At 34.6% G+C, this 16017-nt stretch overlaps 1 protein-coding gene and 1 pseudogene across 13 annotated transcripts in view; both read right to left on the bottom strand.

Moving 5' to 3' along the window:
• Positions 1–16017, bottom strand: part of LOC143210125 (uncharacterized) — a 957580-nt gene that overhangs the window by 29050 nt on the left and 912513 nt on the right. The window lies entirely within an intron of this gene.
• On the bottom strand, positions 6941–14050 carry LOC143210192 (uncharacterized; annotated as a pseudogene).

Below are 16017 nucleotides of genomic sequence, written 5' to 3'. Positions count from 1 at the left end.
CTGCGGATTTTAACGAAGATCTTGTTTTATTGTTAGTCGATTAACCCCGTGCAGTGCGGTCACTTTTTTCGGTTATTATATTTGAACTTGTTGGGTTAAGCTTCACCTTACGAGACCATCTAAATCTCGGACTTTGTTTTACATAATCCTACAGATTGTAACAAGAAAATGCCAAAAATCCAAGTTTCAACATTAGGGATTCACTGATTCAAAAGTTACGTTTGTTTAAAGTTGTTTAAAGTAAAGCTTTTAAATATCTTTTGACTTGTTAGGGCGCTGCCGTGTTGGTATGTACCCAACGTCGCCACAGACTTCAGATACGTACAGACATTGCATACAATGCATTTTTCTGTCTACGGTTCTGAATTACCGACTCTGTAGAAAATGGTCTAGTACGACAGCGGACTCTATCGAAATGCAACGGTCAGCTATAGTCCAGTCAACGAAAAGTTGTAGAGGGAAATGGAAGGAACACAATTTTTAACTTTGGGTCTTTGTTTGGAATAGTTAGGAGGTAAACATATTAAAAGTCCCCACTCCTAGGAGGTGAGCGGGGTGCAGGGGGCACGTAGAAGGTCCGCTTTTTCGGTTTTCCGCTTATATCTTGGAAACTATGTGTTCTAGAGATAAGAACATTCTATACAAAATTAAAGCTGACAAAATGTGTCACACGATTGATTCGATTCAATTTTTCGGTATCTCGCATAGTTTCCGAGATATCCGCGCTCAAAGTTCACTTTGGTATTATTTATTCGAGTTAGTGTTTTTGTTTCAATTTCAATTTCAACTTCACTTTCAATTTCAACTTCAATTTCAACACTTCAATTTCAACACTCCAATTTCAACTTCAGTTTCAATTTCAACTTCACTTTTTCAGTTTCCACTTCCATTTTTCAGTTTCAACATCAATTTCTCAATTTCAACTTCAATTCCAACATCAATTTTTCAATTTCAACTTTAATTTTTCAGTTTCAACATCAATTTCTCAATTCCAACTTCAATTTTTCAAGCTCAACTTCAATTTTCCAATTTCAACCTCAATTTTTCAATTTCAACTGTTGTGGCGTCACCAACGTCGCGAAAATTGTAGTGATCGCGATGTGACGCGTGCTTGCACAGTCTTTAGGAATTATGCGAGCTGGTTTAAGGTTCTCGTGATATTTATCACGGCAATAATCGAAACACTGTTTGGTAACAATATATGTATTTAACAAGGTAGAATAGCTACTTGTACAATGAACGAGAGCGATGTTAATAGAGCGATGGTTCGATAGAATCTGAAGAAAAACTGCAGAAGTCAGAGAAACGCGACTAGAGAAGTTCCCTCCACAGATAGGGTTGAATAGTGGGGAGCCAATAAGCGCATTTAGGGCGGTTTTGGACGTTATGCAACGCCCACGAATTGTTACATTGTTCCAAATATAGACGTTCGGAAAAGTCGGTCCACGTAAGACGACACCAAGTCCCGAGCATCTCGAAACCGTCCCATAAATTACGGGTCCCCTAGTGCTACAAGTGATTTTCCCATGAAATCCGCTGACACTAAACAGTCGTACCCTGGTCGTAAAGTAATAAATTTGCTAAAGAGCCAATAGGAGACTTTTCTCAAAGATGACCTGAGCTAATGCGACCGTAGCGTAAACCCAGACTGAAATTGGAGCTGGCGACGCAACATCAACTTCAAATTTTCTAGGAAACAGGAAAATTAATATCTGTTGTAGGCCGAACTTTACAGTTGCCCCGCCCCTCAAGATTTTGGTACCTACAGTAGTATCTCCGTAACTGTCGTATCGTCGGGTCTGCCGAGCAACAGTTCGAGTAGAGGTGCTACATTCTTCGTAGTGTGCCGCACGTAGAGAAGGATAGCGATTGGAAAAAAAAAGCGTACGATTTTTTAATAATTGTGAAAAATGAGAAAATGCCGACTGTTAAACGCAAAAATATCTGTTTCACTGAAAAAAAATCAACTTTAAACAATTACAAAAATTCAGCAAATTAAAATATCAAAAAAATCGTACGCCACATTGAGGATGATCTGTTTTTGTTGAAGTTGATACAATAATTTTTTATTTCTTATATTCCAGTCACTTTTACCACTGGGTGTAAGCTATCAAGGTTTTGCTGTACATGGAGTTAGATAATGTTATACAACTCCAGCATTTTGTAATTTTATGTGATAAAAAAATATGAGAATAAAGCTAAAATGTTGCATGACGCTGCCAAGAAAAATATTTTTTTTTCAGTGTGTCTATTCATGCGAAAAAAGTATTAGATTTGCCCCATTTTATTAAACTTATAGAGTTGCATACCCCCTTAAAAATCCTCTCTGTATTTGGTGCCATCAGTCAGCGGTAGAAACTGGCACGTACAAGATTCGGCTCTACCGTGCATATCTTATGAACTGCGGGTTCCCCCGAATACCATTGTATATCGTCGAACGAATATTTAGCAGTTGTCTAAAAATTCTTTGAAAGACTCGAATTTAAAAGAACACGGATATGTTAGGCGATGAAAATACCGTAGCCTGCTGAAATTCAGGCTGAATATAGACAATTTGTAGACAATCTTTATGTGCAACGGGCATGTTACATTTTTCACGTCCTATTCAACAACCAACGAATATAGTGTTAAGCTGTCGTAAATTGATATACACTCCTCAAAAGAATTAAGGGATCACTTGTGCGAACCCGAAAAATTGGTCCCACTTTACGTGATCATAAGTCCGTCACAAGTTGCCTTATCGATATCGTTAAACAATGGTTTGAAAGCCTGAAACATCTAGTTTCAGAAGCTCTGTTTCAAATTGTTTCTATGTTCGTTTTTTACAATGTTATAGCGAGGTGAAGACAACATTGACGGTTAACAAAAATTTTGTGCAACTTTGGAACATCACACGGGGAGCAACAAATTTTGTTGATAAATCGCGTTAATATCGTTTGGAAGGGCTATCTTTCGTGTGTAAATTGTATGCTTGTTGAATACTGTGCGATTTTTTTTATTCGAGTTATTCAACATTGAATTAAATATGGGATTTTCAACTTTAACTGACTCCAGAATGCGAAAAAATTATCGCAGAATCTTGTGCAAAAAAGCAATAGAAAGAGCGTTTCTTTCACTTCAAGGCGCTTCTTTTGTTTTTTTCAATTTCATTAACATTTCGATATACCAGGTGTTTATGAAAATATGTTTAAAAACGGCACAATTTCCATTTTTCCTTTAACTCGCTATATCTCGGCGATAAATGATCGTAATACCATGATCCAAACGTCAGATTGAAGCAGACATTCTGCCGATTCGATCGAGTACCCCATGAACTCGCTGCGGCAATTTTTTACCTATGGTACAGCGGCTGCCTGATATCTCTGAATACGCCACCGCAGCGCTGGCGCACAGTGGGAAAGGACCAAACTCGACTCAAAATCAAAGAACTTTCGATAGAAATGACGTAGAGTGATGAAATTCTTTTTAAATTAAAACTGAAACTTTGCAGAATATGGGAAAATAGGAAGGTTATGGTACGAACGTTTTTTAACCTTGAGAAAATTCGTTAAACTTTCACAATTTCAAGAAAATGTGGTTTCTCCGTTACCACGCGCGGAAAAAAATTTGTTTAACATGCTATATACAGGGTGTCCCAAAATTAGGTCCGGAGCCGAAAATGGGAGGTTCCTGAGGTCATTTCAAGCGACATTTTCCTTTGAAAAAATGTCGTCCGAGGCTTCGTTAACGAGTTATTAACGAAAAACACGGACCAATCAGAGCGCGAGCTAGACGCGTGCAGCCCGGCGCGCCGGCAGCCGAGTGTCGGTGGCACGCCGCGATGTCGCAACGAACAAAAGTTTCTCGATGATGTGAATCCTCGCCAATTTCGGTAAGCTTTGGATATGTTGTCAATACCATGATTCTGAACAACATTTCCCTTTACAGTTTCTGTCGATCGGCTTTAGTTTACGATATTATTGTAAAAATTTGTAATTGTAAATCGATCGATGTACTATTTTCTATCCGATTTCGATAAGCTTTGGATATGTTGTCAATACCATGATTCTGAACAACATTTCCCTTTACGGTTTTTGTCGGTCGGCTTTAGTTCACGATATTATTGTAAAAATTTGTAATTGTAAATCGATCGATGTACTATTTTCTATCCGATTTCGATAAGCTTTGGATATGTTGTCAATACCATGATTCTAAACAACATTTCCCTTTACGGTTTTTGTCGGTCGGCTTTAGTTTACGATATTATTGTAAAAATTTGTAATTGTAAATCGATCGATGTACATACTATCTCCTCGCCGATTTCGATGAACTTTATTTCAAAGGAAAAAGATATTTAAAACATCGATTTATAAAGCATCAATTTATAACATATTTCAAAGTCATCGAAATCGGTGAGGACCCACATCATCGGCAACTTTACCCGAACGATAGAAGAAGCACAAACTTATTGATTTAAAAACTCACTTATTCAGCCGTAAATCCATTTGACTACCACATACAACCACCATACTTTCACATAATTGTTGAACTCGTAGCACACTTTTATAACTCGTATCGATATCGAACGAAATTACTTACTCCGATGCGGAAAGAGTTCGATGCTCTTCGCGATGCCGCGCGAAACTGTGCTCTCCCAGCGTACAATGTATTCGATGAAGGCGTCGTTTAAAACAAATGAAATCGTTTCCAAGGAGATATTGATTTTTCGAGAACCATATGGCATTGATTTTTCGAGAATCATATGATTCTCGAAAACACCGATTCTTGACGAACGAACGATGCCATGGACGAGATATCTCGTGTATCCTTATGCACACACCGCTAGATCACGTATACGTACGTGAGGACGGCAAGGGTCCGGGATTAGACATCTGATTTCTCAATAATGCAAAGACGGGGTTTTTTAGTAGTCAAAATCGCTAGACGAAAGATCAATCTAGGATGCGATCATTCTCAAAAGTCCTATTTTTACGATTACGAGCAATGGTTTTGCAATATTCGGCTGCATGTTGTCCGTCGAAGAGGCTAGAACGCCGCACAGTGGGACCTTTCGACCAAATCGGAGACAAAATCAAAGAACTTTCGATAGAAATGAGGTAGAGCGATGAAATTTTTTTTATATTAAAGCTGAAATTTTGCAGAACGTATATTTTTTCACGCTGATTTCAAATCTGATCTCAAAATTTTCTACGACCTCAGGATATTGCAAAATAGATTTCTTGAAATTCTACATGTTTAATGAATTTTCTCAAGGTTAAAAAACGTTCGTACCATAATCTCCCTATTTTTCCCGTGTTCTGCAAAGTTTCAGCTTCAATTTAAAAAAAATTTCATCGCTCTACCTCATTTCTATCGAAAGTTTTTTTGATTTTGAATCGAGTTTGGTCGAAAGATCCCACTGTGCGGCGCGGCGCACAGTGGGTAAAATCGACGTTCTAGCTGTTCACGGGCTAAAAACTCAAAGTCCTCATATCGATTTTTAACGAATGCACAATGTTTCTTAAATGTCTATTACATTCGAAGACGATAATATTAATTAAAGCTATTAAAAACTCTCGTTACAATAAACGTTCAAACATCAAACTTTTTCAGATACGATTTATCACCGAAAAAATTCCTTTTCTTCATAATGATGTCCTGAAAAACCTACTGAAGATTAAGCGACCAATTTTTTTTTATATGAAGAATGTATATCTATGTTGAGAACGCACCAGAAACTAAACGTCATTGTTCATAATTTATTATGAAAAAAAATATTTAATCAACTAAGGAAAATCGTCGAAGTTTTTCACCTTTGACAAGGGATAAAGTTGTCATTCCCGGGGATTCCCATGGTCTGACAAAGTGGAACATTTTCGGCAAGATCTCCTCTAAAAGATCGCGCAAAATTTATACCCGGGATGACCCGGGGAACCGTAGTTATGATAGTTTAAAGCGTCGCGTGACACGCGCACAGTGGTGAGTTCGATCGAAATCGTGGCCAAATTATTCATTATTCACACGAGTTTTCAGACATTTCCGGTGGTGTGACAAAAAAATGTTTCCTACAAAAAGTAATCAGTACACAGTCTTTTACAAATATCAATACAAAAAATTTCCAAAAAAAATTTTTTTTCAATAAAAAATTGTGGTCACCTTCATTATTTATTTATAACTATATATTTTTTATTCAATAATGTTATAGCTGACGGCAAGACGAATCCAACGACCTATTTAATGTGGTCTTTATGTATTGAAATAATGGTGAAATAGGCGTGAACACCTAGAACGTCGATTTTACCCACTGTGCGGCGGTAACGTATTCAGAGATGTCAGGCAGCCGCTGTACCATAGGTAAAAAATTGCCGCAGCGAGTTCATGGGGAACTCGATAGAATCGGCAGAATGTCTGCTTCAATCTGACGTTTGGATCATGGTATTACGATCATTTCTCGCTGAGATATAGCGAGTTAAAGGAAAAATGGAAATTGTGCCGTTTTAAAACATATTTTCAGAAACACCTGGTATATCGAAATGTTAATGAAATTGAAAAATCAAAAGGAGTGCCTTTAAGAGAAAGAAACGCACTTTCTATTGCTTTTCGGCACAAGATTCTACGATAATTTTTTCGCATTCTGGAGTCAGTTAAAGTTGAAAATCCCATATTTAATTCAATGTTGAATAACTCGAATAAAAAAAATCGCACAGTATTCAACAAGCATACAATTTACACACGAAAGATAGCCCTTCCAAACGATATTAACGCGATTTATCAACAAAAATTTTTGCTCCCCGTGTGATGTTCCAAAGTTGCACAAAATTTTTGTTAACCGTCAATGTTGTCTTCACCTCGCTATAATATTGTAAAAAACCAACATAGAAACAATTTGAAACAGAGCTTCTGAAACTAGATGTTTCAGGCTCTCAAACCATTGTTTAACGATATCGATAAGGCAATTTATGACGGACTTATGATCACGTAAAGTGGGACCAATTTTTCGGGTTCGCACAAATGATCCCTTAATTCTTTTGAGGAGTGTATTACTTACAAGTTACTTATTTAATTGGTATGGTCTTTAGTGTAATGTGTAGATTGCGAATTTTAATACATTTATAGCAAAATTGAGTAAATGAAATTCAAAATTGTAGGAAAATTTTGTAAATTGAAAATGTCAATACAGGGTGAATTCGATAAAGCAGGACACCTAAATATCTCCGTTACTTTTCGTTGTACAAAAAAACTTCGTAGGACAAAGTTACACTGTTTGAAGGGCCACATATAACGGTGTAAGGGAAAAAAATTTCAAGGTCATTTTTATGAGATTTCAAGGTTATCGATGTTTTTTTAAATGGAATGATATATTTTCGTTAACGTAATGTTGTAGCTGACAAAATAACGAATTCATGGATGTAACACAATATGACCTTCAAATGATCTTCAACCCAGGAAAATGGTATAAATAAAATTCAACGTGTGTAAGATTCATTTGATGTATTTCTGTTACGCCAAATGTTAAAAAATATTCCCTTGAGCTGCTATTAGGGTGGACCTTATTTTTTGACCAACGAATTTTTTTCACGACGCCCCCCAGAATGGTTCTCTTTGGTGAGAAAAAAATTTGTGCAAAATTTAAGATCGATCGGATAAAAGGATCACGTGGCGCATTTAAATTGAAAATTTTGAAAATTTTGAAATTCATCGTAACTATAAAGTATTATATATCGTTGGATTTGTAATTTTTTTCTAAATAAGAATATGGAAAAATTATATGACCTTAATTTTTAAAAAAATAACGATGACCTTGAAATTTCGAAAATTTGATTTTTAAAAAAAATTTTTTTTATGCCATTATATTTACCATATTGAACAATGCAACTTTTTCCTCTGACATTTTTTCGTAGAACCACAAATAACAGATATTTAAACGTATCCATTTATTACCTATGACCGAATATAATTTATTACGTTACCTCCAGATGTACCCCGTGGACCTTAAGTCCACTTTTTTACAATTTTACCTATCTTGAAATTCATAAGCGCACACCCGGGAAACAGATGTAAACCCTCGTTAAAAATTTTATAACAACCCGTACTTAAACTCCCACTCCTATTCCTACTCCTATCCTTACAAGTTTTTCCACCAATTACTTTCAACTCCATCAACCAATCATCACGCTTTTTCAAACAAACGACATCCACACCGAAGTAAGATTTAGATGTATCAGAGAACCACCGATTAGATCTGTCTGAGCTAACGAACTGTAATCATCAGTATCGAGTAAGCGAACATACAACCTCAAGTGTTGTCTTTGATCAACTATCACCTCAACTTACAAAATCGGACTCGTGATCATCGTCGTTCAATCCAGATTTGGCAGACGCGAGACGTTACAGTAGTCATACAGGAAGACTACTCAATTTCTATATAAATTGAGAAGCCCAATGGAAAGTAGAAGTCGCGAAAAACTGTTCTTATTAGAACATGATGAAAGTCAGATAATTGACGCTAAGTTGCCATCGAAACGACAAGTTTTAGGAGTGCTATTTTATAATTTGCGGAAAGTGAAATTGAACCTTCGGTCTAGTGCACACCTTGTTGTTAAAGAAGTGGAGGTGTTGTGGGAAAAGGCCAAAATTCCAGTTCAGTTAAACAGTCGCTGCGTCGAGAAATTGGAGTCATTATACCACAAGTGGAAGGTCTTACAAAACAGTTGTAAACGACGATCCCAGATACAAGATCAACAGGAACAAGAGTTTCTTGATCAATTAGTGATCTTTTAGTAGCGGCGATTATTATAAAAAATTTGTCATTTTATCAACTAATGTGGCCGATCACATGCAAGAGGACATTTCAGGTTTTATATCAGACGAAAGCCGAAAATTTTTTAGTAGATTTAATATATTGATAGAATTTTTAAAAAAAGATCCAGTAGTTTGGCAAGATGAAGATTCTTACAAACTAGGTTTAGATATAGTTAAGGCTTTACCTGTGGTCAATGATTCGGCAGAAAGAGCCGTTAAGCTAATACAGGATTACATACAATCAAATTTTAGCTCGCAATGAGGAAGAAAAGCAGTTGGTACTGCAAATGGTAAAAGATTACCGCCAGCAATATCCTGACGCAACGAATACAACAATAGCGAAAAACATGTAAATCGAACGTCGAGGGTCCGCAGAGCACAGGCGAACCACACAGCTACCTCCCTCTCAGGGAAACCCAGAGGGGTAGCGTAATAAAATACGCTGGCAGCGCGGGTCCTTACAGCCACTTCGGGTCTGAGGACCCGTTCTTCCAGTGACTTGTCAAGTTTGGATTCTCTCTCTAGATTTTGTATTGTTTGTCTGTTCATTTAATAAAATGCATTCTTGGCGAGCGGCTTCACCATTGATCGGCGTATTATTTGGTGACCCGCTCTGTCCTTGCCATCTTAAAAGCGGATAGTCTTACATTAGAATATAAGAAATAGTTCCTTATCACTATTCTGTAGAATATATTCAAAATATTCATTCACATGTATAGTACAATAGTACAATACAAAATTACATATCTCTGTTATTTGTGGTTATACGAAAAAATGTCAGAGGAAAAAGTTGCACTGTTCAATATGGTAAATTTAATGGCACAAAAAAAATTTTTTTAAAAAATGAAATTTTCGAAATTTCAAGGTCATCGTTATTTTTTTTTTAATTAAGGTCATATAATTTTTCCATATTCTTATTTAAAAAAAATTACAAATCCAACGATATATAATACTTTATAGTTACGATGAATTTCAAAATTTCCAAAATTTTCAATTTAAATGCGCCACGTGATCCTTTTTTTCGATCGATTTCAAACTTTGCCCAAATTTTTTTCTTACCAAAGAGAACCATTCTGGGGGGCGTCGTGCTTTGTATCTCGATAAAAATTTTTCGCCAAGTATAGCTTAGGTCCACCCTAGCTGCTATACATTCATTCAGCCGTGAAGCTACAGAACGTACTGCTGCGTAATTCATTTCTGAGGAAATCGACGCACAAGCCTGGACGATTCTTTCTTTCATGTCGTCTATAGTCGTTGGTGGTTCACTATAAACATCGTCTTTCAGTTTTCCCCATAGATAAAAATCAAGGGGTGTAAGGTCTGGTGAGCGAGCTGGCCATAATACGGGTCCGTTACGTCCAATCCAACGATTTGGAAACTTGTTATTTAAGAATTGTGTTACGACACGGCAAGAATGGGCCGGACATCCGTCATGTTGATACCACATATTTTCACGAATGTTCAAGGGTGTATTTTCCAGGAGAATTGGTAATGATTCTCGTAAAAATGCAATGTATTTTTCTGCATTTAATGTTCCGGTAATAAAGTGAGGCCCAATTATTTGGTTATCTAAAATTCCGCACCAAACATTGACGGACCATGGTCTTTGTTTGTCGACTGTCCGTAACCACTGCGGATTTTCAGATGACCAATAATGCATTTTTTAAAAATTGTTTTGCCCGTGATTTGTAAACGAAGCTTCATCGGTAAATAATACATTATTAAAAAATGCTCCATCGTTTATCAATTGTCTCAATCCCCACTGGCAAAAATTTACACGATTTACAAAGTCTCTACCATGAAGTTCTTGATGAATTGATAGGTGAAAGGGGTGAAATTTGGGTTCCTGGAGTATTTGCACTAAACATTTTTGACTAATGCCACTTTCTCGTGCGATTTGCCTCGTACTAGCATGAGGGTTTGTATTCACTGCTGCCAGAACATTAATTGTGTTTGCTTCATTCCTTACAGTCCTCACCTTTGTACGTTTTTTATTTTCGACACTGCCAGTTTCACGGAATTTATTTAACAAATTGGAGTAAACGGAAACTGATGGACAATTACGATTAGGAAATCGGTCCTTGTACAACTGCACGGCTTCTCTTAAACACTGTCGACTTTCTCCATAAATGAAAATCATATCAATCTTATCTTCCTTCGAGTAACGCATTGTGAAACGTTCATCGATAAACTGATCGAGAAATCTTAGACTCTGTGGAAATCTGATAGCAAGAAGGTCTTCTGTGTAATTAGTAGTGGATAAACACGATTCTGTACGAACTTATAGGTGAAGGTATATCATAATTGTCCTCCTGTCAACGCCGAATCTGTTATTATGTTGTGTATTGCGATACATTTGAATGTATAGCAGCTCAAGGGAATATTTTTTAACATTTGGCGTAACAGAAATACATCAAATGAATCTTACACGTTGAATTTTATTTATACCATTTTTCTGGGTTGAAGGTCATTTGAAGGTCATATTGTGTTACATGCATGAATTCGTTATTTTGTCAGCTACAACACTACGTTAACGAAAATATATCATTCCATTTAAAAAAACATCGATAACCTTGAAATCTCATAAAAATGACCTTGAAATGTTTTTTCCCTTACACCGTTATATGTGGCCCTTCAAACAGTGTAACTTTGTCCTACAAAGTTTTTTTGTACAACGAAAAGTAACGGAGATATTTAGGTGTCCTGCTTTATCGAATTCACCCTGTATTATGTGATTTCTCATCTATTAAAATTATTAAGAGAAGAAATAATATTTTATTTAGTTTCTATTTCTTGTAATCGACACAGACAATTTTTATTTTCCATAAAGATCCGCACTCTAGTAATGTAGAACTCATTCAACTGTTTGGCACATATTACTTTACTTTAAAAACGAACAACCATATTGATTCTCATAAATGTTTTAATTAGCTTACTTTTGCCTATTTTCATAACTAGCTGTTTATGAATCATTACCAATATTATAAATTGTTATAATAATATATTATTATAATAAAAATATTATAATATTATTGTTTAGTATCTTATTCATTGCTCTCTAGCAATTTTGTGTATGTGTACGTTATAGTTATACGATAATGTGACCATCCAGAAACACACAAACAAAATATGTATCTTACTACTGTGTCTATTTACAAAGTAGAAGTAGAAATGACGATCATAGTCAGACACATTAATCAGTTGTATTCACAAATATGAATTCAAGAGCCTTCTAGAAGCTGACCTTGTTGAATTAAATAATTTCAACAGTTATACCAAGTTAGTGCTGCATTGTGCTCAAATATTAAAACCATAATATAAACAATACGATAAAAAATTGGAAAAAACGATTTTTTTAGTAGCTATAATTTAGATGCAGGATTATATGTTGTTTGGATAACTGTTACTAACTTAAACGTTAATTGCACGTCCAAAAATATTATTTACCATAACTTCTTTATTTATTATTTTTTTTAAGTAATACTTTAGCACAATCTTAGCTTAACCTAGTACAACAAAATAATAAACAAATAATTTATTTATTATTTATTTTGCACAACAATAAGAAACTGTCCGAAAGTTGCAAATAATGGTACACTTTATTTGGAGGCAGGAAGCTCTATTAAAATGCTCGAACAGCCAAGCGTATTTTCTCTTAAGTCATAAAAGATTAAGTTACTGTATTTCTGACTTAAATGTCGTGAAACCTATTGACGATAAAGGTATTTTTAAATGAAAGAGTAGAAATCGATATGTACAGTGTGAGCTCAGAAAGGACAACCAAACTCTCGCCATACGTAATTCTTGGAATAAAAATTTAAAAATACAAACAAGATATTTTAAAGTTATATTTTCATTTCAGATTTATTTTGTATTTTAATTTGATTGTGTAATAGCTCTATTCCTCATATTAATACCATTCGTCATTTATAGTTTACAGTCTATCTCTTAAATTCCAAATTGCAATCATGATTAGCAACGTTCTTAGAATATTTATATTGCATATTCTTCTTTTGTATTAAAAGCGTTAAAATAATCTCGTAGCGATAATAGATTTTTCAAATTCTTAATTCGGAATAAAGAAACTACATATTTATTTTCATTTGTTGTATTCGACAATATACCTTCTCAAAAGGTTCGTCTATTTTTTTGGACATACTACATAGCGTAATGACGTATTATACATATAGGGTGGGGCACCTAAAACAGGCCACCTGAATAACTCGCTTGCTTTTGAAGATAGAACAAAATACATCAGACCAAACTTACTTGATATCGAGGCGCTCGTAATCTGATTTCATTAATTGTTTTATAGGTGGAGACGTCAAGGAGATATGAAGGTCAACTCTGTTTTCTTAAATGTAATGTGGTATTTTTTAATACATAAATAGATGCAGCTGGACATTCGTTATAAAAAAGTACTAACCTATGTATGTCGAAAAGTTAATAGTTCACGAGATATTTCAATTTAAATAACTCTAAAGATCCATTACTGTCGCACTAAGACGTTACACAAGTAAGTAAACGCTAACACCAATTTCAATTTCAATGTCAATTTTCCAATTTCTATATCAACTCTTCAACTTCATTTTCAAATTCAATTTTTCAATTTCAACTCCAATTTCAACTCTTCCATTTCAACTTCAATTTTTCAATTTCAATTCGTTAATTTCAACTCATCAATTTCAACATCAAATTTTCCATTTCAACTTCAATTTCAATATCAACTCTTCAACTTCATTTTCAACTTCAATTTTTCCATTTCAACTTTAACTTCAACTTCAATTTTAATTCTCCCATTTCAACTTCAATTTCTACTCTTCCATTTCAACTTCCATTTTTACTCTTCCATTTCAACTTCAATTTCTTCTCTACCATTTCAACTTCAATTTTTCAATTTCAACTTCATTTTTTCAATTTCAATTCGTTAATTTCAACTCTTCAATTTTAATTTCAACATCAAATTTTCCATTTCTACTTTAATTTCAATACCAACTCTTCACCTTCATTTTCAACTGTTCAACATCAATTCCAACTCTTCTTCTTCAATTTCAATATCAACCCTTCAACTTCAACTCTTCAATTTCAATTTTTCAATTTCAATGTCAATTTTTCAATTTCAATTTCAACTCTTCAATTTACACAAGTAAGTAAACACTTAGTACACGACAGTAATGGTATATTAGAGTTATTTAAATTGAAATATCTCCTGGACTACTAACTTTTCGACATATATAGGTTAATACTTTTTGATAACGAATATCCAGCTGCATCGATTAGTGTATTAAAAAATACCTTATTCCATTTAAAAAAACAGAGCTGACCTTCATATCTCCTTGACGTCTCCACTGTTGAATTTTATCTGTTGTAATAACAGTATTACTTTTACTGGGTATGAGCAGAGTAGAAATATATGTATAGACTGGTTTTAATATAACACTTTAATCTGATACTTGTATATAAGACCTTCTGGTTGTGCGGTCGTACAGAGACTGTATTAGATACATTGTTCAGAGTATACACAACACGCAGTAGTACACAACAGGTGTCACTACAACTATCTGTTCAGATGATAATTGTTTGCACCTACTTTATCGACAGACTTGCCGTTATTACAATCAACACTTCCTCTTAACGGTAAGTTTGTCTAAGAGATTTATTAATTTTTTATTTCTATAATTACAACATAGATTGAATATTATTTCTTTTAGAAACCAAAAAATATTACTGAATTGCCTTGTCTATAGCTTTTAACATATGTAGTCACAAGAACAATAAACCAAACTGAGTAATACACATCATTGATTCATGAGCGCTGTTAATTAATGCTTGTTTCTACATAGTATATTGTAAACTATTCTTAAATTCTTTAAATTTTACATTGCTTAAGGGTTTAGTTAGTAGATCAGCTAACTGTTTTTCAGATGGACAGTATTCTATGTCAATAGTCCCTTCATTATATTTTTCGCTGATAAATTGAAATCGTACATCAATATGCTTGCTTCTTTTATGAATTATTCCGTTTTTAATTAGGCTCAAAGCGCTCTGATTGTCTATTAATAGTGTAGCCTTTACCTTTGAATTAGTTAAAGTTTCTAACACAGTTTTTAGGTATGTAAGTTCTCTACAACATTCTGCAGCAGCGATGTATTCGGATTCGGTGGTTGACAGTGCAACTATGGATTGTTTGTGGGAGCACCAGCTGATAGGTCCATTTCCATAAAATATGACAAAGCCAGTAGTACTCTTTCTTGTGGATACGTCACCAGCAAAGTCCGAATCGCTGTAGCCAATTAATTCATTTTCTCGTTGAGCGTTTTGTTTTGAAAACTGAATACCAATGTTTTTAGTTCCCTGTAAATATCTGAGAATGCGTTTTATATTACTTATATCTAGGTTTGTTGGTTTGTCTACGAATCTGCTTACGTAATTGACAGCGAACGCGATGTCCGGTCGAGTTTTCGACGTTAGATATTGTAAATTACCAACTAATTCTCTATAAGGAAAACGAGTATCTGATGTTTCATCATTTAAATTAGTATTCGTATGAATACTTACTATAGGAGTGGAAACAGCCTTTGAATTTTCCATTCCATATTCTGTTAATACTTTTTCAACAAATTTACTTTGATCTAATATTAACGAAGTATTATTTCTAGTTATATTAACACCTAAGAAATTTTCAAAAGAGCCAAAAAATTTTACCTCAAATTCTTTTGACAGTTTTTCTTTAATTTGATTCAAATATTTAGTATTTTTACTTAGTATTATTCCGTCGTCTACGTATATTGCCAATATCAAATGACCTCCCTTTGATTTGAAAATACATTGGTCTGAAGGAATCGGATCTAGCCCGTTTTGTTTTACAAATGATTTGAAACGTTGATTCCAATTTATTGGAGCTTGTTTCAGTCCGTACAAAGCTTTTTGCAACTTACAGAATTTGTTTGTGTTTCCGAATCCTTCTGGTAACTTTATATAGACTTCCTCATCTAAGTGTCCATACAGGAACGCAGTTTTTATATCAAATTTCAGAATTTTGTAATTTCCTAAAACAGATAAGGCCATTAACAGTCTGAAAAGATTTGCATGTAGCACAGGACTATAGGTTTCGTTGAAGTCAACTCCTTTTTGTTGTTCACATCCTCTGACTACTAAACGTGCCCTGTGTCTTCCATCATCCTTTATTTTGAATATCCATCTTGCACTCAAAATCTTTTTGTCTGATATGTGATT

The sequence above is a fragment of the Lasioglossum baleicum genome, chromosome 1 (genome assembly GCF_051020765.1).
Source record: "Lasioglossum baleicum chromosome 1, iyLasBale1, whole genome shotgun sequence".
NCBI lineage: Eukaryota > Metazoa > Arthropoda > Insecta > Hymenoptera > Halictidae > Lasioglossum > Lasioglossum baleicum.
The sequence above is the reverse complement of the archived record's forward strand: the minus strand, read 5'-3'. Positions and strand labels throughout refer to the sequence as shown.